The sequence below is a fragment of the Zeus faber genome (genome assembly GCF_960531495.2).
Source record: "Zeus faber genome assembly, chromosome: 12".
In the NCBI taxonomy this organism is placed as follows: Eukaryota; Metazoa; Chordata; class Actinopteri; order Zeiformes; family Zeidae; genus Zeus; species Zeus faber.
In genome coordinates this window covers 5,946,478-5,971,088 of record NC_137196.1, presented here as the reverse complement: position 1 = coordinate 5,971,088, position 24,611 = coordinate 5,946,478, and the positions used below count along the sequence as shown (strand labels likewise).

At 44.0% G+C, this 24,611-nt stretch overlaps 1 pseudogene across 1 annotated transcript in view; it reads right to left on the bottom strand.

Moving 5' to 3' along the window:
* Positions 1-17,189: 17,189 nt before the first annotated feature.
* Positions 17,190-24,611, bottom strand: part of LOC307238298 — an 88,727-nt pseudogene continuing 81,305 nt past the window's right edge. The window contains exon 3 of the transcript in view: positions 17,190-17,348. The product of the transcript in view is annotated as an uncharacterized misc_RNA (transcript). The remainder of the gene's footprint in view (positions 17,349-24,611) is intronic.

Sequence of the window (24,611 nt, the reverse complement as noted above, 5' to 3'; positions counted from 1 at the left end):
CCTATAGTGTGCTGTGTGAGCACTTTATTAGTTGTTTATTCATATTACTACTATGCTATAGAAATACTTATTTGAAGTACATTTTTAGTATCTATCGATCCCCGTTGCTTTTCATAACGACAACTAATGCACACACACACAAGTGTAACCATCTGTGGCTTTTGACTATTGATTATATGAGATCATTTTGATCTGTTTTGCTGCATCACCGTTTAATGTTTATGCTTCCTACTTTGTATTTTTTTTAAAAATAATCATCTGTATCATAGCCTTTCAGTCTACAACTTTTACACAAGTATGGAGTACTTGTTTCTAATTGCCACAGTACACATTTTTGAGTGACTATGAAGCAGACCGTAGACAAGGCCTTGGGCCATCTCATTGTTTACACTTAAGGGCCGGACATTGTCTGTCACCCAAAAGGTCTGTAAGCCCTAATACCTACCCATACATATGCAAATGCAGACCGATTGACCAAAATCTCCACACTCCAATGTAGCAATCCACCCCATCTCTGTAGAGGGGGATCAAATATCCAGTTTACTATCATATGGCAATTAATTTAATAGTTGGCAACTAATCCGTGAAGTAAAACATAGAGTCTAAACTGTATCAACAGCAAAACAATCTTGAGTGTTGAGAAGGACCCATATACTGTTTAGTCTCTATAACGTTTGTACAAATAATTATTATATCTTTAGTTGATTTTATTGGATCGACTTTTATTGATCGATTTTTAACACTTGATCGTGCCATTGTTGTTTTTTGGAATTCAGAAAATCAATCTATTAGATGGGGGGGGGGGGTGTCTTACAACACTGTATCTATCTTACCATTCAGTATGACACTGCATTGTTGTGGCCCACAGCTATATAGGAGGTCCACTATCAAGTTGACTCACTGTCATTATTGTCTGCATTTGTGACCCACCGCATACTTTAGGTACATTTGGTGGCTATTACCTTTTTTCACATCATTTAAAAGTGAGCTTCAAAACAGATGTCACTTGTGCAAATCAAGCAAATATTTTTAAAGCTATGACTTGTTTATGACAAGGGTGGGGCAAACTGTGATTCTGAGAGTGAACAATACACCTACTGATGCACAAAACTTGGACACATCCTCAGTGTTGTTTCCTGGATTCACTGGGTGTTTCGGGTCTTACAACAGACAGCCTCCTCCAGGCGACCCGACCGGGGTGATCAAATCCCGGCCTGTGTACAAGTAGCATGCTACACCCACTGCACCCACTGCTCTCCCCTTTTCAACCAGAGCCATCTGGAGGCTTTTTCTGCTGCCTCCACGTTGTTGCCTATGGCCTTTCTCCGGTTGGCACCTGTTATGCCTAGTGTGCAGTAGGCTTTGCTCAGGGAGTGGCTCATGAATCCCCGACTGCCCACCTCCACTGGCATGCACCTGGTCTTCCAGCCTTTCCTCTGACAGTCCTCCACCAGCTCCTGGTACTTCTCCCTCTTTCTTTCTTGAGCCTCCTCCATCCTCTCCTCCCAGGGAACCGTCAGCTCCAGCAAGAAAAGTTGTTTTGTGGCCTCTGAGACCAAGATGATGTCAGGTCTCAATCTGGACTGGGTGATGTGCGGTGGAATTTGTCATCACCCAGTCTTGGGCCGTGGAGAGCAAACCAGCAGAGTAGTTCTTTGGCGTCTTTTCAGGCCTTTGTCCTTCCTTGACAAAGTGAATGGCCTTGGCTCTGGCTTGGGTGTATCGGCTGCCCTTGATCCCCTTGCTGATTTCTTCAGCGATGGATTTGAGGACCTGGTCGTGCCTCCATCGATACCGACCCTCACCTAGCGCCTTGGAGCAGCTGCTCAGGATGTGTTCCAGTGTCCCTGTTTTGGAACACAGGGGACATACAGGTGTTTCTATTTTGCCCCATATGCACAGGTTGGATGGGCTTGGGAGGACATCACAGACCCCCTGGATCAAGAACTTGATCCTCGGGGGGTTCCACTGCCAGATATCCTTCCAGGTGACACTCCTCTCCATTGCCTGCTCCCACTTCATCCAGGTGCCTTTCTGCCGCATGGCCACTGCTCTGCCGGTTCGCTCTTCCTCGACTGAAGTTCGCACCTCCTCCTGCACCAACCTCTGCCTCTCCCTTCCGCTGGCACTGGCAAAGTCCAGCTCTGCCTTGCGCCACTGTTCCTAGGATAGCCTTGTGCTTTAGTCGTGTTTCTGCTTGCTGTACTGCATCGGCTGCCCTCCACTTCCTCCCTGTCATCACAACAATCCTTGCTCCAGACACTTTGGCATCTCTGGATCCAGAGTACTGCAGGTGTTTACGTGCCCATGCCACAATGAACTCCTCCCTGACTGAACTGAAGGGGAGCTTGAGCTTATTGGTGTTCCCATACAGCCCAATGTTGCTCAGGCTGCGTGGCAATCCCAGCCATCTACGTAGATAGAGATAGAGATAATGACCCCCAAAGTTTCCCCTACACTTGGCTTCATTTAGCTAGCTCCCAGAATGAAAATGGTTTTGGAGGACCAACATTGCCACATGGCCTGCTGAAAGGGGACTTGACACCTTGCTGACTGGTCCCTTGACAGCCTGCTGAATGGGGCAATCTCTGCATCTATTTTTGTGTTTTGAGGGAATGTTGTACAGCATGATCGACAACATATTTTGTTAAAAAAAAGCTTTTATTTCACAGTGAGAATATACATGTTTTTTAAAAGTGGAATTATTAAAGAGTTTAAAAGTGCGGACAACACAACAAAATGTACAGTCTTTTAACAATATAAGTCTCTGGATATCAACCTCGGTGTGAAATAAAATCACATTTAGCAGGAAATATGCACATTGATATGTTAGCTAGAGATGTAGGCTTAAGCCCAAAGCAGGATTCCAGCATTGTGATAAAATGATAATTACCCGTGAATGAAGAGAAACGAAGCTCTGCAGATTTGTACACCATCCACTGAGTACTGGGCCCACTGCCTCTTTCTTTTGGTTGGCGTTTTCTTGTTGTCTGAAGTCATTTCACTGCGTCTCCCATTGCAGAAAAGATGCCCCATGATAAACATGTCTGTTTCCTGCTTTGTTAAGGCATTTATCATGTAACGTGATCTATAGATAAAATCAGGAGCCAGTTTCTTTGTGCATGATTCCTGGTCAAGCCTGCCATTTTAATTTTCGCCCCTGGCCACAATTGCAGTTAAACTTGAGAATCTTGTCCATTGCTTCTTGATCATAATTTGTATCACAAACTTCAACAAACTTCATTACTTCAGCAATATATATTTATATTACTTATACTAGACTACTTCTTTCCATTTTAGATTAAAACATTTTGTTTAAAAATTAACTGTTTAAATACTCTTTGAATTCTGTTTTTAAATACTGTTATATTGTAATCACTACTTACCCTTATTTTACATAATATGTAAAGTTGAGCTGGCTCTGAGACTATGAATCTCATTACTGGTAATGATGTTTGCATCGTTATCAAGTATTTGACAATAAACGTGAAACTATAATTACATTGACCTATCAATCTGTCCGGTGGCTTGTGTATCGCGGATCTCCCCCTGTGCTTCCCGTCTCCCGGGCACGCCGATCCCTACAGCGGGGACACACACACACAATTATAAATTCCTGTTTTTGGGATCAGGCAAATCAGCGGAGTTCCTTTGCTGATTAGGCTGATCCCCAGCAGCTGAGCGGCCCTGGGATGGGAGACTGCACCGCCTCTCTGCAGTGGCGGCTTTGCCCCGCCCTCTTGGTCGCCCTCTCTGTTGTATGCCCAGCATGCTGACATTTACATTTACATTTAGTCATTTAGCAGACGCTTTTATCCAAAGCGACTTACAAGGGAGATTAACATTCAAGCTACATTGCAACAGAGACATTAGTGTACAATAAATACTGCTAAGTAGTGCTAAGTAATTGTAAGTTAGGAGAGGAGGTACTCTCTGAAGAGCTTGGTCTTCAAGTGCTTCTTAAAGACAGAGAGGGAGGTCTCTGCTCTGGTCATTTTTGGCAGCTCGTTCCACCAACGTGGAACTACAAATGAGAATAACCTGGATTGCCGTCCCGAAGAGAACTTTACAGACTGTGACACAAAAACTATAAAACGGTCCTCAGTTGAAAAGTTTTTGTGTCAGTGACTCAGGGGGTTTGGGGTTGAATGGGATATTCTGACGTTTATTGTCTTAGCTGCATTGTATGTATAGTACACCAGGGCTTCATTGAAGTTGGCTATGTTGTGATGGTTAGAAAGTTTGGACCGAAAAATATGACCATATGACAATGCGGGGAGTGGCTGGGCCAGAGGGGTTTCAGACCGGAGGGGTGAGGGACCAGAGGGTCAACCAGCAGGATATTGAGTTCTTCACCACCTCGACTTCTAACTCCGAGGAGCTCCTTGCTCATAGTGGACTGCCTCGCTGCCTAGCTTTAAGCCAGTCGTTGATCCCAATTTCCAGCTTGGTTAGTGGTAAGGTCCGTATCTGAGGATGGAAGCAATGGGGGGAGACTCAGGTTGCCCCAATAATGCCATTTGTTGCACCCCCACAGCCTTCATAATGAAACCTCGAGCCAGCAGAGCCACACAACACCTGATGAGCATTAGGACAACTAGGACAATGCAGAGACTGATTGAAACTTTAGTGATGATGCCGCAGTATCGGGAGCACTGCTAATAATGTTGTGACTAGTATGAATGCGAGTGTGCCTTTGACTCGTGCAGTGGGTGCCATGTGTTTTGCTGACTCATGGTTTCTGCTCGGTGTAATCAATGGGTGCGAGTACTATGCTTTTAGCAGTGGTGTTGGCTTCCTAGGTGGATGCAGCGCTGATCACGTTGGTGTGGTTGGTGTCGTTTTTCCACAGGTTGGCAGAGATATCAATGAGCGGGCGAGAAGGTTCTGGTGCCAGGGTGCAGTGGGTCACATGAGACCGGACGTCTATCTTGAAATTTCACTGAACATTGTTCAAGCGGTGGTCCTTTATGGGGGCCACGAAGGTACGGGACTGGCACTGGTTATCCCGTCATCATCTCATGGGGCGTCAGATGGGTCATGTGGTTGGTTCGGCTTCTCATTCCCATCAGAGCGATAGGTAGGGCATCTGTCCAGGTGAAGCTGGTACTGCTGCAGATTTTAGCTATTTTGGCTTTCAAGGTGCTGTTGGCTTTTTCTACCATTCCCTGGGACTGGGGGTGGTAGACGCATCCTTTGTGGAGGTGAAAATGACGTTTTTGAGACACATTCTTGATGAGTTGGTTGACGAAATGTGTGCCATTGTCTGAGATGATCTTGAGATGATTCTGAATCGGGGATGACTTCTCTGCAGAGGAATTTGACTACTGTGCAAGCATCGGCATGTCGCGCCGGCGAGGCGTGACATGCCAATGATCCATCTAGAAGGACATCGATGACCAAGAGCGTATGTCACTCACCGCAGCAAAACCCGCTATCTTGCGCATTTCTATCTTGCGCATTTCTATCTTGCGCCGATCTGACGTGGCTGTATCATGGCATCTACGAAATCCATGATGGCGTCTGCATGTGCTCTAAATGTGCTGTCCTTCTCCTGAAGCCTCTTTGATCCAGAAGGTAACATAGACATGGCAGACTCCGTGAGCATATGCTGAGTTCATGTAGATATTGAGGGACAGGCCTGTAGCCAGTAGGCAGGCGGCGGTTAACGCTTTCAACTTGTTCAACTGAGCAGAGTGCGGGTGATCCAGGGTGACTTGTGCTCTGATCATGTCGGCATTTGAGTCGTGTACCTGTTTGATTCCTGCATAGCCAAAGCGGGTTCTGGATTTGTCCCGAGAACACGAGCCATCCACATACAGATTCAGATTGACTTTTGCAGGTGGCATGGGGTTTCGATGGAGGTCAGGTCTTGGGAGGATGAATGATTATTCCTCTGTCACACACTCATGTGGGGTTCCTTCCGTAGCAACATGGCTCTTTCAGCCAGATTGACTGTTCAGTTGGGTTCTGATTGTTCTGTTGGGTTCAGTTGGTTCAGTTGGTTCAGTTGGTTCAGTTGGGTCACTTGGTTCAGTTGGACAAGTTGGGTTCAGTTTGTTCAATTGCTTCTGTTGGGTTCAGTCGGGTTCAGTCGGGTTCATTGTTGCTAAGGTTGAGTTTGTTGTGGTTATGTGTGGGTATCAGTAAATAATTAAAGCTATTGTCTAAGCCAAATGTGTGTATCTTGGAGTGGGTGGAAGTCAATAGTGAACTATAATCTTGCTGTGTGGTGGTTGAGCTGTGGATCCTGGGCGGGGTTAGTCACACACACAGTCACATGTCATCAGCAAAGCACATGAAGTTGGAATCTCTTCTGGAAACTTCTCTTACTACACTCCAACCCTCTCGCCGCTAACTTCCTTGTATCTCCATCCATGACTTTTAACAGTCCAATCACAGTTTGCCACACCCTTGTTATTTACAAGTCATAGCTTTGAAAATATTTTCAAAGCTATGTGGGGGGTCAGACGATAGTCCACAGTTTAAACCATACAACAAACCTTCATACTCTCACAGACACTTTACACACAAAACACAGCAATGAATCTCACAACACCTGATACAGCAATTCTCCAAACCACAGTCACTAAATCGCCCTGCATGTGCTATTAGTGTCCCCCACCAAATAGCACTGGGACCGGGGTACCGGAGGAGCTCGTATGGACATACGGCAGCCAGAGGTTGCCGTATATCCATACGAGCTCCTCGTATGGATGGGTAACCCAGACCCATTATTAGGTGGAGAGCTGGCAGGCCACGTATGACTTCGCATCAGAAGATTGCAGGTACAACACTTTAAATAACAAAAACCAAGACACTGGAGGAAGCACGTAGGGTCGGTACGGCAAACACCCGTCAAGATTTCTCCTGAGGTAGAGAGACAGGGCGACGGGGACCATAGGACATTTGTGCCCATGCCTCTCACCATTTATTTCTGCACAGTCAGGCCAAAAGATCGCGGGATTTCACTGCATCTCGTAGGACATACAATCCTGTGAGGCCTTTTTGACACTCTTCGGCTGATCCCCTGTAATATTCTTACAATTATATGTCACTAAAATGCACTTTACCTCTTCAATTACATGTCACTATTTCTTATCTCTGAGGATGTCTTTCTCTTTTCACACACAATTTGAACAATAAACCTAGATGCTGGAGGAAACATGAAGGACGTTTGGGCAAACACTGCACCTGTCGAGATCGGTGGGGCATGTAGGACATACGCAGCAATGCCCCTCACTACCTCTGCACAGTCAGTCTGCAAGAGATCATATCTGACACGTCTGTTCCGAAATGGGAATTCTACCAATTATACGGTCACCATGCGGTATTTTCTTGTTCTCTGTCCTTTGACTATGACGTCCCACAACATCTAAACATCACCAATTTGTCTATCATATACCATATCTAAAATATCTAAAAAAATATATATATAAAATATACTATATTTGTAAAATGGGAGCCTGTTACAGCAGCTCCTGCTCACTCATGAGCTTCTTTTAACTTCTTAAGTCTTTAATTCTATTTTTTAAGTATTTATTTGTGTGTTATTATTTCTAAACACTGTTTGCACTAATAGAGGCCAAAATTGCACGTTTTGCCCTGGTTCTTTCCCCTTTTATAACATTATTAACTACCGTGTCGGGAGATTCCATGAGCATCCCTATTGTTAACAGTGGGGATCAGCTGTTGGCCTTCCGCAACACAGCGGCGCTGCCCAGGGACAGACCCGATATCCCCCACGAGCTGAGGAGGAGGAGGAGGCGGGTGAGCCAGGCTGGGGCTCTGTGTCCTTCCCGAAGGAGACGCTACAGGCCCGTTCTCATGGGGAATGTAAGATCTCTTCCCAACAAGATGGACGAGTTAACGGCGCTGACCGGGCACAAGAGGAATATCGTGAATGCAGCATCATGATGTTTACCGAGACATGGCTAACAACGCTAACTCCAGACGCGGCTGTTTCCCTGGACGGATTTCAATTGCTAGGAAAGGAAGGGTCTTGGCACTTTTCCTCTTCACTTCACGGGCAACAGCCTCACCACAGCTTTACATTACATTTCATTTAGCAGACGCTTTTATCCAAAGCGACTTACAATTGTTCAAACACCGACGAACGCAGCCATGAGGAACAATTAGGGGTTAAGTGTCTTGCTCAAGGACACTACAGCATGCTAGGAGGAGGAGCCTGGGATCGAACCAGCAACCTTTAGATCACTAGATCACTGGGGGGCCTCCTGGACCCAGTGCAGGTGGTGGAAGAAAGGAGGATGATGGCTAAGCTGTCATCCATGATGGAGAATGAATCCCAGACCATGCATGAGACTCTGATGGCACTGGAGAGCTCTCCTTCAGCCAAGACAGCCCCCCAAAGTGTGGGAAGGAGCGCCATCGCAGGTTCATTCCTTCCTGCGGCTGTTAGACTGTATAACCAACAGCGCAGCCAGTAGACCACACACACACACACACACACACACACACACACACACACACACACACACACACACACACACACACACACACACACACACAACTGTCAAAAATCCAAGTGCAAAAGCTATCTCGTTTGCTCAGACTTAGACCCTTATTCCGTACCCTGTAGATCCATCTCTTACCGGCTGTCATAACATCCCATGCATTTTACCTTATTTTGGCACAGGTTTATCTTCTGCCACTGTGAATTGTACACACATGCTCTGCACATGTCTGTAGTTTATCTTTTGCCTCTGTGAATACGTATACACACGTTCCCTGTGTTTTTGGTTGATCCCAGAGTGCCACCCCCTTTCCTTCTGCGCTGTCCCACACACCTGAGGTTCATCATACATCAAGCCTGCAGCTTTTCTCATTCAGTTAGTAACGCTCGTGGCTCCTCTTAAGTTCTTAGAATTTGTGTATGCAAGTCATTGTGCTAACCTGCATTCCTCTCTTCCACGTACAAGCCATTTCCATCCTGTCTCGTCGAGCCTGGCTTCCTGTCCACCCGTCCAGAACCTGGATCCCTCCTTCCTCATCCACAACCTCCCTGTCCTGTCTGGCCTCGTCCCGTCCGGCAGCCCCGCCTTCCAGGACCGGTCTGCCCTATCCAGCCCAACCGGGTTTCACCTTTCGTCACGCCCAGCGTCTCTCAATAACACTCTTTGTTAAACCCCGTGAGCCAGCAGTCTCTGTGTCATGCGTTTCAGTCCCCCTAGCCCTGGTCGCAACAGTACGATCTGGCCATAACATGGACTCAGCCGACACAGAGGCGCTCCGTCAAGCCAGGGAGCCCTCTTGGGTCAGCATGACCAAGCCCTCTGGGACATTACGAACCCCCTCAGCAACATCTAAGTGGCCGTGAGTGGTCTCCATGCTCTGCCAGCTCAACCATCTCCACCGTCTCCTGCATCACTTCCCAGCCTGACTCCCAGCGTTCCCCCCGTCCACCAGGAGCCCCACGTTCTGACCCCAGCGCCATATTACGGTGACTTACCAGGCTTTCCTGGTTCAATGTTCTGTGGTGTTGGAGCAGCAGCCGCTGTCCTACACCACGGAGAGCTTCCGCATCGCCTACTTCATCGTTTCTCTGAGGGGGGCAGCTCTCGCCTGGGCTTCGGCAATGTGAAAAAGTCAAGGTATTCGATCACCCAGTCCCTGGAAGAGAAGCGGCGGAGAGGCTCCTCTCCCTCTGCTAGAGTCCCCACAGCATCTCTGGGCTTGTTGTGGAGTTATGGACTCCATGGGCTGGAACGATGATGCACTACAGGATGCATTCCAGCACGCTCTTTATGACAATCTGTGGGACAAGTTAGCACTGTGGGACACATCGCAAACCTGGACCAGCTAATAACCCTGGGGACCCGGCTGGACAACCGGCTCTGAGAGCGCCGGGTCAGAGGAATGCAGGCACCCAGCCCGTACTTCCTGCTCCGTCGTGTATGTCTCGGTCGCCGGCTTCAGCAACCCCGGAGTACCCTCGTAGTCTTCCGAGCCATTCCGGGCCGAAGCCCATGCAACTCAGGCGAGCTCAGCTGCGGAGCGCTGAGGGCCTAGGGACCGGGTCCTGACTGTACTGCGGCCCAACTGGACATCTCCGGGCCACATGCCCGCTGCGTCTGTGAAGTTCATGCCACAATGCAGAGGTATCTGCAGCTCTCAGCTCTTGTAGATTCTGCCGCGGACAAGAGTTCCTTGGACCAGAGACTGGTGCACCAGTTGGGCTTGGTGCCCATTCCCCTTTTCGTACCCTTGGAGGCCAAGGGCCTGACTGGGACACGTCTGGCCTGGGAAGAGTACAAGACTGTTCCCCTTGAACTGTTGCTTTCTGGGAACCACTGTGAGTCAATTGTCTTCCACCTCATTGACTCACCCCAACCCCCCCTGGTGCTGGGTCATCCCTGTCTCCAGGCTCACAACCCCCAAATAGACTGGACCTCAGGTGGAATTACCGCTTGGAGTTGCCATTGCCACAGCTACTGTCTCCGTTCCACCTCTACCCTTAATCTAATCCCCTGCAGCAGATTATATAACCTCTCTCGGCCTGAGCGGGAGGCTTATATTCTGGACTCTCTTGCTGCCGGGATAATCCGTCCCTCATCTTTACCATTGGGCGTTGGGTTTTTCTTTATGGAGAAGAAGGACAAGACCCTCCACCCCTGCATAGACTTCTGGGGCCTGTATGATATAACTTTTAAAAATAGGTATCCCCTGCCCCTGATTGATTCTGATTTTGTTCCCCTCTGTGGTGCCACACACTTCACTTAGCTCAACCTCCGCAACGCTTACCACCTAGTTTGGGTCCGTAGGGGGGATGAGTAGAAGACTGCCTTCAACACACCTCAAGGCCACTTTAAGTACCTGGTCATGCCCTTCGGTCTGTCCAATGCTCCTGCGATGTTCCAAGCCTTTATCAATGATGTTCTTTGGGACATGTTAAATCATTTTGTTTTTGTATAGGACCCGTCCACACGATCCACCCTGACCGGGTCTCACCCTCCGTCACACCCAGTGTCTCTCAATAAAACTCTGTTGTTAAACCCAGTCAGCCAGCAGTCTCTGTGTCGTGCATTTGGGTCCCCTTAGCCCTTGTCGTAACGTTAACAGTCTTTTGACGATCTAAAATATTCAAGGGCTGCTTGCCATACTGCTAGATAAATGATTAGTGTTCACATTTGTGACCCACCGCCAATTTTAGGTACATTTGGTTCTGTTTGAACAGTGTTTCTGAAATAATCAAAGTTTCCCTAACAATTCATCCAGCCAGCTCCCAGAATGCAAATGAAGGACCAACAAAGCCACATGGCTACCTGCCACATTGCCACTTGACACCCTGCTGAATGGGGCATTGTTTTTGTGTTTTGAGGGATTGTTGAACAGTGTCATCGACACACAACATCTTTGTTTTTAAAAAGGTTTTATTTACCAGTAAGAATATTCATGTTTTTGATGAATTATTTAGGAGTTTAAAAGCACGGACAACACAACAAACTGTACAGTCTGTCAATAACATTAGTCTTTGAATATCAAACTCAGTGTGGCATTTAGTATATAAATGTGTGTATGCCAAATATCTTCAAAGTTCTTGGAGTTATTATGTGGGCTAACCCCAACCCTACCCCAGCTAAACTCCTAGAACCTGCTTGGGGCTGCCTCTTTTCATTTTCTGCTTTTATAGGTAAACTTGATAATCTTGTCCATTGCTACTTGTTCATAATCTGCATCACCAACCTCAATGGACTTCATCACGTCATCAACTTTTTCCGTTGCAACAACAATGGGCATGTCGTCTCCTCAAGTTGTTCTTGAAAATATTCAGTTTCATCGTCACAGTCAGGTTGAGATCTGCTACAAGTCCGGGATAACACCGGTATCATATTCAGCATCGCTGTCTGAGAACTGACTATCATGGCAGAAAATAAAGTCCAGTACGCGCTGCTTACATTGACTAGGATCTTTCACACTGGTCAGATTATGGTCCGCGATATGATTTTGAACTTTCGCCACCCGCTTCTCGTAATCTGTAAAACACTTGTCTGTGAAAGTTTCACAAATTCCCCTTCTTTGTAACAATCCATGTGTATGGGTGGGGCTTTCCCTCCCTGTGTTCCACAATCCATGATTCTTGGTTTGTCCAACTTTACTTCTCTTTTAATGTCTACTGTTCCTTATATCAGCAGGTATAACCCTGTGTAATCAGGTGGTGGCTGCGCCTTCTAAGGTGGTGATTCTAATTCTTTATCCCCACAAACCATTTCCCTTGTGACCCATTCTTTCAGCCTCCATTTTTCACCTTTCCTTTTTTAACATGGCTAGTTGTCAAGTGTGGGATGGTAATGGAAAAGAACCCAATTGCAGATACACGGTCGGGAATACGACAGGAATATTGCAGAACAGGCAGGGGTCAAAACAAGGGAATGAGGGCATCAGGGGCCAGGGGAACAGGCAGCAGACAGCGGATCAGGACTGTGACGGGGAAAATAGGAGAACTCACGACCAGAAGCAGAGGGGCCAGCGGGTAATCAGGCGTCGAGAGTCCAGGGCAAACACAGGGAAACCAGCAGGGACGTGGAACGTGCATGCAGCAACCTAGGTAGAAACGTAGGCAGAGACCGGCAACAAGGAAAAAGGAACAAGGACAAACCGACACCAACAGATTGAAGAGTACTAGGTTAGGTATAAACTGGAGTGACAAGGGAAGTGGAGACAGGTGGTGTGATAACAGACTTTGGACAGGTGTGTAGTGACAGGGAACTGAAGTGACATGAAACACGGACAGTGGGAGCTAGAGGGGGACAGAGCCCTAGTGGCAGACAGGGGGAGCTCGAGGGAGACAGAGCCCTAGTGGCAGACAGGTGGAGCTAGAGGGAGACAGAGAGCGCTAGTGGCAGACAGGGTGAGCTAGAGGGGAGACACAGCAGGGGTAGTATCATGACACTAGTACTATCCTTTCTCTTTCCCTTTTTTCTCCTGTCTCATTCCCTTTTTTATTAAGTTTTAGATTTTTCATCATTACTTCCATCTACTCACAGACTGCTGTATCAAACATTCCTTCTTTTGACCATTTTGTGTCTGCCATAACTATTCTTTTTCCCCTGATATCTTTTTTTATCTCATCTTCAATGGATTCTTTTTAATCAAGATTTGTACTGCTGTTGCGGGCATGGTTGTTTTCCGAAACATTCAAATTTTCATGCTTTGGATCTTTTCTTTTTTATGTCTCTGCCATTTGGGTGTATTGTTACTCTCCTCAATCCCTTTTCATTTATTTTCATTTATTTATTTATTTATTTTAGTTCCTTCTTTCTCCTGTGTTTGACAACGGTTCAACTTGGGCCAGGTCCCTCCCTCCTTTTTCATCTCCTCTGCTCTCCTCTGTCAAACCAAGGCTCTACTTGAATTACTAAATAAACAATTCCACAGCGTAACCCTCCATTATATATTAATGTAATTAAAATAGACCCTTCTTTTCATATTGTTATTAATTCCAACGGATAGTTTTATATTCTTCAATGACTTAATTACTTCAGTTTTTACTCTTCCTAGAATATCTTCGTACCCTATTCCTAGTTTCTTCTTCTTCTTCCATTTTCTTCTTCTTCTTCTTCTTCTTTCTTCTTCTTTTTTCGGCTGCTGCCGTTAGGGGTCGCCACAGGGGATCACCTGCCTCCATTAACTTCTGTTCTGCACATCTTTTTTGTTTATTCTCAGCGTCCAGTTTGTGTTATAAATATCTGTCTATACTTTTTATTGTTCTATGTGTTGCTTCTGGCACTTGCCCGGAGCTCCTACTCTCAACAACTTGATTAATTTAGAATTTTTGTACCCTACTTATTCAGACCTTAGCAAGGTAGTCTTGCCAAGTGGTATCCACAGAGTTAATTTCCTAGTTATATACTCCACCCATTCAGACCTTAGCAAACTTACTAAGCGATATATGCATAGTTTATTTTCTAAATTTATACTTTACCCGTTCAGACCTGGGCAAACTTGCTAAGTGGTATCCACAGAGTTTATTTCCAAATTTTTAACTTTACCCGTTCAGACCTTAGCAAGCATTTCTTGCTAAGCGGTATCTGCAGAGTTTGGTTCTACCCAGGCAGACCCTCTAGAAGTGCACCATCTTGAGACAGTATGGCATAATATATCAGTCTATCCAAGCAGACCCCTATGAGATATCTCTCCTTAAGGCATTTCGTAGACTTCAGTTTTCTACTGACCAAGCAATCCCTCTCTATTAGAGGAGGAATATCAGAAGTACAACTTACCCTAATCATTCAGAACCTCAAGAGACCCTTCTCTGAGACAGTATCTTAGGGACCTGGCCGTTAAGTCCTTTATAGTACCTTTCCTCTAATTTGTACCCATAAAGTACTATCCACAGGTTTTATTATTATTATTATTATTATTATTATTATTATTATTTCAAAGCGGCTCGGGTCGCACCACTGCTCAAAAAACCCTCACTCGATCCCAATCAAGTAGAAAACTATTGGCCGGTCTCTCTCCTCCCATTCCTTTCCAAAACCTTAGAGAGGGCGGTCTCCAGACAGGTTACAGAGTACCTGTCAAGAAACAACCTTCTTGATACACTTCAATCTGGCTTCAAAAGTGGTCACTCCACCGAAACAGCCCTGTTGTCTGTGACAGAGGCCTTAAAAACTGCTAGAGCTGCTGCCAAATCTTCGGTTCTCATTCTGCTAGACTTATCAGCTGCTTTTGACGCTGTCAATCATTGCATACTCCTGTCCATACTCTCAAGTATGGGCATAACGGGCAGTGCACTTTCCTGGTTCGAATCTTACCTTACTGGGCGCTCGTTCAGTGTGACATGGCAAGGCCGGCTGTCTGTGCCTCACAACCTCACCACAGGGGTGCCCCAAGGCTCGGTGCTAGGACCCCTCCTCTTTGCCATATACACCACCTCACTGGGCCCGATCATCCGCTCACATGGCTTTTCATATCACTGCTATGCGGATGATACTCAACTCTATCTGTCCTTCCCGCCCGACGACCCTACTGTCTCGACGCGGATCTTGGATTGTCTGGCTGACATATCCGCATGGATGAAGGATTATCATCTTCAACTAAATCTGGTGAAAACGGAACTGCTGGTCTTCCCGGCCAAACAAGGTATTTATCACAACATTGATATTAAAATCGACTCTCTATCTCTTGTTCCTACCAAGGCTGCAAGGAATCTTGGTGTCATTATTGATGACCAACTGACATTCTCGGACCATGTTGCCGCCGTCTCCCGGTCCTGCCGCTTCGCACTACTCAACATCCGAAAAGTCAGGCCGTACCTGACCCAATATGCCACTCAACTGCTGGTACAAACCTTGGTGATGTCCCGTCTCGACTACTGCAACGCCCTCTTAACAGGCTTGCCGGCCTGTGCGGTGAAGCCACTACAGATTATACAGAATTCGGCGGTGCGATTGGTGTTCAACCAGCCAAAGAGGGCACATGTCACTCCGCTGCTCATGGAGCTCCACTGGTTAACTGTAGCCGCCCGCATCAAGTTCAAGTCTCTTATGCTGGCCTACAGAGTGATTGCTGGGAATGCTCCCGCCTACTTAAATGCTCTTGTAAGAGCACATGTTGCCCCCCGGATGCTGCGCTCGTCAAATGAGCGTCGCCTGGCTCTGCCGGCCGTACAGCCACGGCAATCCAGGCTATTCTCATTTGTAGTTCCACGTTGGTGGAACGAGCTGCCAAAAATGACCAGAGCGGGGACCTCCCTCTCTGTCTTTAAGAAGCACTTGAAGACCCAGCTCTTCAGTGAGTACCTCCTGTCCTAACCTACAATTACTTAGCACCACCTTGCAGTATTTATTGTTACACTAATGTTGTTGTTACACTAATCTCTGTCGCAATGTAGCTTGAATGTTATTCTCCCTTGTAAGTCGCTTTGGATAAAAGCGTCTGCTAAATGACTAAATGTAAATGTAAATGTAAATGTATTTATTTTTTAATTAATAATAATAATAATAATAATAATAATAATAATAATAATAATAATAATAATTATTATTATTATTATTATAATTATTATTATATATGTGTTTTATTCATTTTTAGATACTATCAACAATAAATCACAGAGCTTTTCAAAAATAATACCAATAAATCGCAACGATTCCGGAAATATCAGCAATAAACTACAGAGATTTTCGAAAACTATCAGCAATAAACTGTCATGATCAAGATCGTCTGGATCTCAGGACAACGTTTCTATCTGTTCTGGCCTCAAAAACTTGGAAGAAAAAACACGGGAATCAAAGAAAGTGTAATGCAAAAAAGTTTATTGTGTATCTGAGCATCAAGTACAGCAACAAACAGTGAGTACAGTTCCGCGGCCTGCCTGACTAACTGTACTTTTGGACCTCTTTTGTTTTGTGCGGTGTGAACCAATCACAACCTTGTTACCATGTTAGGCCTATTTTGGAGAAGACCAAGTTATTTCTGTTATGGTATTACTTCCCTTAGTTTTGGGCTTTATAGCATACATTATTAACTGTTTTTTTTAATACATTTACCTTGAATATTGGTGGTTTAGCATAACATGTTATCAGTTTCCTGTCATGTGTGGGTAAATAATTAACCACAATATTCCTTCCGTTGTGACTTCTAAAGTCACATTCTCAATCTAAGTCTATGAGGATGACTTTAAGCAGTAACCCTGGTTATGCTGGATAACATACTGTTTGGCTTTAAATGATAACAATGAATATGCTGGATAACATATGGCTTTTAGATTGTAACAATGAGTACGCTGAATATATTGCACGCAAACAAGCATAAATCATAGATGTACCTGTCAGCAAATTCATACTAAAACTATAGTGAGTGCACCAATACTACAAGGATATACTGTAGGTGGTCCAATTATATGCAATGAATTATGTGAGAAAATATAGGTATGGAGTTTTGCATTTTATGCATAACAATAGAGCGGTCATGTTTGGTTATCAGAAAAAAATTGTTTATACTCGACAATATTTGTGATGGATAAATATATGCAAAACCATTTTTTCTGTGATATAAACAGAAAAAGATGACCAAATATCAACCTCAATACAAAAACAACCTTAATACAACGGGTACATAAGAAACCATTCATCTGCGGTAGCCTTTGGCGGTGAAGTTCACCAAGTCCCCCTTCGCAGCCACTGAATACGCAGCAGCTGTTGATTGAGGGTGGTCACCTGCTAGCGCAGATTGTTGATGACGGAATTGAGTACGTCCAGGTGATCTTTGTATGATGTCAGCTGATCGAGGTGAGCCTTAGTTTTGCGGCGAGCCTTTACTGTCTGGAGCCGCTGTTGTTCCCTGATGCATATTTCACGTAGGCTGTAACTTGTGGGACCCTGGAGAGAAGGGAAAGGGAAAGCAGGCAAAGACATAGCTGCCACCGTGGCAGGGTGAGCAAAGAGCGGGTCCACTGTGGGCCCTCCCGGAGTTGTCTGGAGTGGCTGTGTCTGACGAGGAGCTGGATGACGTGTTGGAGGTGACTGGTGTATTGGGATTGAGACTGAGGGGTCGCATCCAGTCCTCCTGGTCGATGATGATACAGAACGAGTCCACGGGGGCTGGAGTTGTAGAGGCGAGGGGAGCCAGCCATGTATGGGATGCAGTGGTGTCCTCGGAGTGGTAGGACGTCGTGGTGAGGGTCGAGGTGGTGAGGCGGTCTCAGTCGTGAGATGGCGTGGCTGAGGTGGATGGTTTTGGTAGCATGTGGCTCTGCGCTGCTGTTGGGATCCCTGGTGGTCGGCCTGAAAAGGTGGAGCCTGCACTTTGGGCCATGGGTTGTAGGCCTACGGCGAATGGAGACTGCATGGGTGTGAACTCGCCTGAGTGTAACCTTTGGGGGTTCTGGGGCCATTGATTAACCATGGGAAATATAGTCAGTTTGGCGTTTCTGGTCATTGGTGAACTATGTGACGAATGTTGTTCTCGCTCTCTGTAGCTGCGTCAAGGTGAGGCCTGAACAATGACAGCTGCGTCTGGGACTCCAACGCTTGGGAATGTCTGTCGCACACAGTGAGGCCTAAATACTGATAGCTGCGTCTGGACTCCAAGGCTTGGATGTCTGTGAAAATTATGTGAATTATGGAAAATATGTGACTGGAGTTCTATGAAGTTGTGTTCGTCATTATGTGTGTGCATATATGTTTATGTGATTACATAGATTTATATATGTAAATATTTTGACATTATTTTGCTACAGGTGGGATGGTGATCATAGGTGTCCTTCCAGTTGTAGCCATATGCCATGATTATCGGTCACATCTCTGAAGCAGGAGCCATCCAGAAAAACTGTAAGATCTGCTGCGAGCGGTTGGTGAGTAGGATCTGGAATGGTCCCAGGAATCGGGCAGAGTTCCAGCTTTTCCTCCAGAAGTCGTGGACCACCACTCAGTCACCTGGTCATGTAGTGGTCCTCCAAGTGGGATGGGTAGGGTTGCTTTGACCTGGGCACATATACTTAAACACTTGGGTGAGGGACACACATTATGACAACATTGTTTGGTCTAGGTCCATGATTGTTGAAGTGGCAAACGTGGAATAATTATGTGATTTCCAAACAGTTCTGTTGAATAGCCGAATACAGTCTCAGTACATGCAGTAAATGCATGCACCCTAGTGTAACAACAAAATGTTATTATCACAGTGTCTAATATGTAGGAGATCATTTTCATAGAATATTGATTACGCTACAAAATAACCGACAGTGTGTAAATCATGCAATTTTGCAAATTTTCCTCAAATGCATTTCTCGGATGTTGCCTGAACATAATTCTGTCAAGTCAAATCTAAAAGTCATAAATACTAAATGGACGATCTGATCACTACTGGTTTACGTGATATAATTTGTATGTGGCTTTCGTCGACAAAACACAGACCTAACTGCATCAGTCTACTGGTCAGCACTTCATGTGGGGTCTGTCCGGTAACACCATGTGATCGTCCTTGCATTCCCATCATCACTTATGGCAGGAATGAAACTCAGTCAAGCTTACCTTCACCGGGATTCCAATATGAAAAACATGTAAATTATCACCAAACGGTATGGTAACCATGACAGGGAATCAGCTCAATAAAGTGTATCATGAGGTGTTTGAAAGGAGCACTTGGAATATAATGCAGAAAACTGGCAATAGAAACACCTCTTCCTGCATTGTTCTATGCACAATCATTATGTTTACTTAATTCTCTAACTATCCCTCCTTTTTCAAGAATGGTACTTACCATATGTCAAACAAACAAAGCAATGAATATCTAGTGGAGGAGATACAGCTCCCCCTGCAGATCATACAGTAACAAGTGGCTCTAAAACCATAAACGTTAGCTTGTCGCAACAATAGTTTAGTGCAGAATGCCTGTGAGTAGAGGGAAAAACCAGATTAGTTAGGAATCCTGTGTCCTCATCTGAGGAGGAAACAATCATTATCTGACAAGAACAGTATCAGGTACATCGGCTTTGTTGGCTGCGTTGGCTCCAATATTTCCCATAAAGATCGGTCAAGTGCATTGATGTATATAACACAAATTGGTAGATCAGAATGGGAGGTTTATGACATCAAACCATTACCAAAGGCTCCACATAACTTCAACAATAAGTTAAGCAACTAGAGAGGGTAAGGAAACAATTATGTGATGGATAAAACATTTAAAATTAAGAATTTAATACTATATTCCTAATTTATTGATATAATTAAATTAAAGTTAAAATATAATATTAACTTACAACCTTAAAGGTACAACTAATAACTGCAAACAATAAGCCTGAGATCCCAGCAGTCATCAAGCTAATAGAAGCCTGACTGGTGTTGATCAATAACATTTGATCATATATCCATTATCTCGTGGTCAATTTGTGTCACCAAACTTCTAAAAAATCACATGAATTATGCGTTAAGCTTTGAACTGCTACTCTTACCTCTTGGCGAGGGAGTATTTAACTATGAGTCACATCATTCTTCAGTCTGATTAGAGAAAAGTTGATGGGTTATTTGGCATTTCCAAAAAACACTTAAAATACCTTTTTTTACTTAAAAAAATGTATATATGACGATAACATAGCCAGCATTCAAATTTAGACTAAAATTTTATCTCAAATCGTAGAAAGGCTACTATTTACATAGTAATCAATGAGCCAATCACTTTCATCTATGTGCCTAATTCTGTTTCTACTTAATGATTTAATTTACTAACTATTCCTACTACTAAATTTTGAAAATTATTGAATTTAAATTTGCCAATATTCTTGCTACAATGTAGTTTTTCTTAGTGAACATCTATATGTGTACAATCAGGATAGACAGACTGATAAAACAATTGCTGTGAACACACACAAAAGCAATGCCTCTGGGATCACAAAGATATAATTTCCAGCAGGACATGAGGCTATCAATCATCCCACAGCTCCCAGTTGGAGCAGAAAAACATTCAGATTGCAATCATTCAGTTTGATGTTTTGTCTGTTGCAGTTACATCACTGAATGCAGGTCCATAGGAGCATAGTTGGTAAGGGTCCTCAATTGTCCACAACACCTTTTTCAGTTGTGAATTTGTCGTACTCGGAGGTCAAACAGAGGAGGAGCAGCAGAAATTGGCGCTTGCATTTCATTTCACATAACAGAACCTTGTTCGTTGTTCAGAAAATCCCAGGTTATTATTCAGCCTGATGTTGGGAAAACTGGATCTCTGTACACAAGGTCTTCACAGACCTTCTCGGCAATACAGGAGTGAAGTGTCTCCCAGCAGGATATCAGGCAAATAGGAATGTCCTTCGGGCCTCAGTGAAGCCCTGTGGTGCTGAATGCTTTTGCTGCAGACATTGTTAGAAGATGAAAGAAGAGGTCTATCACAGTAACAGACAGTGTCATAAAGAAAATCACTCCCACAGGTTTTCTGAAAATAATGTCTCTAAGTGATATCACAGTAATCATTAACTCAACTTCTGAACATTGCTTCAGCAACTCGCTAAATTTAGAAGAATGTTACATTTAAAAAAGAACAAATCAAAATTATCTGGTTCTATAGTGCACAATATTATATCTGACAATAATTTTAATGATAGAGCTTAATATGAGGTATAGAGTAAAATTCAATCAAGATCTTTCCATGTATATGCTTGCATGCATTTAATCTCACAATAAATCCAATTGAGCCTATTAAATAATCATATTTGAAAACAGATGAATACAAATAGCAATAATATCATTAATTTCCAAGGACCTTTGAATGCTGGACATGTTATGGCCTAACTCAATTGTAGAGCAATTCTCTTTGATCAAACCTGTTGTCATTCCTTCAGGTCTTCCCAATCAGACGCAGTCACATCTACACTTGTCAAAAGTCAAACTGCAGCCCAGTGGATTCCTGTTCAAATGCTTAAAACTGCGGAAATAAAACACTGAACAGACGTCAATACACAATTACAACATTAATCAATTCACAAGATAATTTCAAATGTAAACTTAAAATTTTGGAATGCCCAAATTTAAACCAATTAAAACACTCAATGTATTTCACATTGATTTTAGTGTTTCAATTTCATCCAACCCTAACTTTTATACTGTATAAAAAAAAGTAACCGTTGGGGATTTGAACACACAAACGCTACTGTATATCACACCAAAACTGATAATTCACTCATGCAATATTACTCTTTAATGTCTAGTGTCCAATCTAGACTGTTTACATATTTATCATATCCTTTAATTTAGAATTATCAATTTACTAATGTTCATTGCCATTGTGCCAATCCGTTACTGCTGTAACACAACAGACTACCCCTCTGTGGGATAGATAAAGGATTGTCTTACTTAAACCAGCAGATCACTTTGACAAAAGAACACAAAACAAAAAAGAGTGTTTTTAGAAATGCACGAGATGGCGGTGTTTGCTGTGGTGAGACACATTAAACAATTGTGACCCACCGCAGCAAAACCCATTATCTCCCGCATTTCTAAAATTACCAGGAGTAGCCAAATAAGATGGAAAAAACGGGCAAAACTGTGAAAACTTTCATCTCTGTGTTGTTATGGATTACGAGAAGCGGTAAGTGGAAGATCTAAATCATATCGCGGACCTTAATCTGACCAGTGCGATAGATCCAAGTCAGTGTAAGCAGCGCCTACTGGACTTCATTTTCTGCGATGATTGTCAGTTCTCCGACAGCGATGCAGAGAACGACAGCGATGCTGAGACTGATACCGGCGTCATCCCAGACTTGGAGAACATTTCAAACAGCGGATTTTAACCTGAATGTGATGATGAAACTGAATATTTTCAAGAACCACCAGAGGAGACTGTTAAGGAAATTCTTCCGCAATGATCGGTGAGGTTAATCTGCCCGCTACAAGAAGACAAAACTGAGAATATCCAAGATTATTTATTCTGCAGAATAAAGAGAAAGATTCAGTACTGCTCCAAAGCAGCACTGGGATCCATCCGATATCACAGAGAAAGATAGGAGGCTTTATACAGTAGAAACAGGGTGTGGTTTGGGTCAGAGGTCTCAGATGAGTCTGCCTCCCCTCTAACTGTCTTCCTGGGTGCCCCCCCTTCCTAGAATGTAAATAACAGGTACTTGCAACCTTGACCTGGCCGAATGGGGGTTGCATGACAATGCACTTCCAGGTGTCCCCCATCTCTATAGAAGGTAAACAGGCCACGTGTGATCTGATTCTTTCATATTACAATTGACATTGTAGGAGCAAAACATTTCTCTTTACATGAACTCTGGGGGGTTCCTGGGAAGACAGACAAATGTTTTCAAAACCCCTTTTGGAGGTAGAGGCCTTTGTCCTCATTCAAAATAGTTGATCGTAATCATTTTTCCCTCACACTTCCTCCTCTTGTTCCTACTGGAACAACACCATAGAGAAAAATGTAATAATGCTAAAATTCCTTATAATGTATTTTGGATACAATACAATTATACTTCAGAGATATCGTTCAATTCTATCTTATTGGAATCTACTAGTAAAAAATAACCGCATCTAATACTAAATGTAACTATATGAACTCGTAACCAATTCCAGATATAATTCAAGGATATCTCCACCTCAAATTGGCCAAACCTTTCTTCTCACATTTGGCTGGAGAAAAGTAAAAGACCAGTAAGGGTTATCTACTATACTATGACAACGCACAGGACAAAAACCCCTGGTCATTCAGAGGAAAAATCCCGTGTGGCCATTTTACAATTCTAACTAGAAAACACACACAGAAGGAAATTTATCATGAATCACATAATGAAATAAACAAAGCAAACATAGAGATTTCACTGATACATAAAGACATTTCTGGCCCCAGTGCATTTCTTAGCCAAGCAAATGGATCCCAAGTGTTAGCTTGATCGTTCATTAAATCATCACGTAACTCTTTCATAGCTTGTATGGCTAAAGACAAATTTTCTGACTTTACATCATTGGCAGGAATGCATGTACAGCATGACTCACCTGTCATAGCACATACACCTCCTTGAGCCTCACTCACTATGTCTGCTACCATGCGATTCTGGAGAACTATCAAACGGATCGAAGTTAATTCTTGTTTAACCGCTTCTTCTGCTAATGAACAGTAACAACCTATAATGTATGATATTTAACCACTTAAAAGCTGTAGATGTAACTACGGGCGCTGATATAGACGTAAAAAAAAATTGTTCTGCTCCACCTACAATCCTATACTCAGCTGGAACCGATGTCACGGACATATATGTTCCTGATCGTCTTACACGTACATCTTGATGGGTCTTGGTCAGATTATACATACAGATTAAATTGGCATAAAAAAACAGATGATCACACAGGTGTGTCCAATATTTTCCTGTTGATGGGGCATCATCCTTTTCAAGTAGAAATACTGTAGTGGCATATCCTCTTCACGGGACAGAGGTTACTAGCACATATCCCGCAAGGATCGTGATCTCAGTTCACGTCCGATGATCCTCCGTTGTTGTCGTTGATCTGGTCCTCTGGAAGGTTGCAGACTTTCTTGCAATGGGATGCGTGTACCCACGTTGGTCGTTCTGCCATCTTAACTGCCACTGCGATGGTGAGGAGGATCTGGAACGGTCCCAGGAATCTGGCGGAGTTCCAGCTTTTCCTCCGGCAGTCGCTACCCAGTTACCTGGTCAGAGGTGGTGTAGTGGTCCTTCGAGTGGGATGGGTAGGGCTGCTTTGACCTGGGCACAAAGACTTAAACACTTGGGTGAGAGACACACATTTCGACAACATTGTTTCGTCTAGTGCCATGAATGTAAAAATAGGGTACGTGGAATAATTCTGTAATTTCTCAAAAACAGTCATGTTGAATAACCGACTACAGACTCCGCACAAAGGTTTATGTATGCACCCTAGTGTGACAACAATAATATTATCACAATGTCTAATATGTAGGAGACAATGTCCATAGAATCTCGATTAGGCAACAAAACAACCGACAGTGTGTAAATTATGCTTATCAAACTAACACTTTTCAAATTTTCCTAGAACGATTTCTCGAATGTTGTCTGAACATAATCCCATCAACACAATCCATTAATAAAGTTCATCTAACAATGATAAATACTGAACTGGACAATGTGATCACTACTGGTTTACGTGATTCTTTTG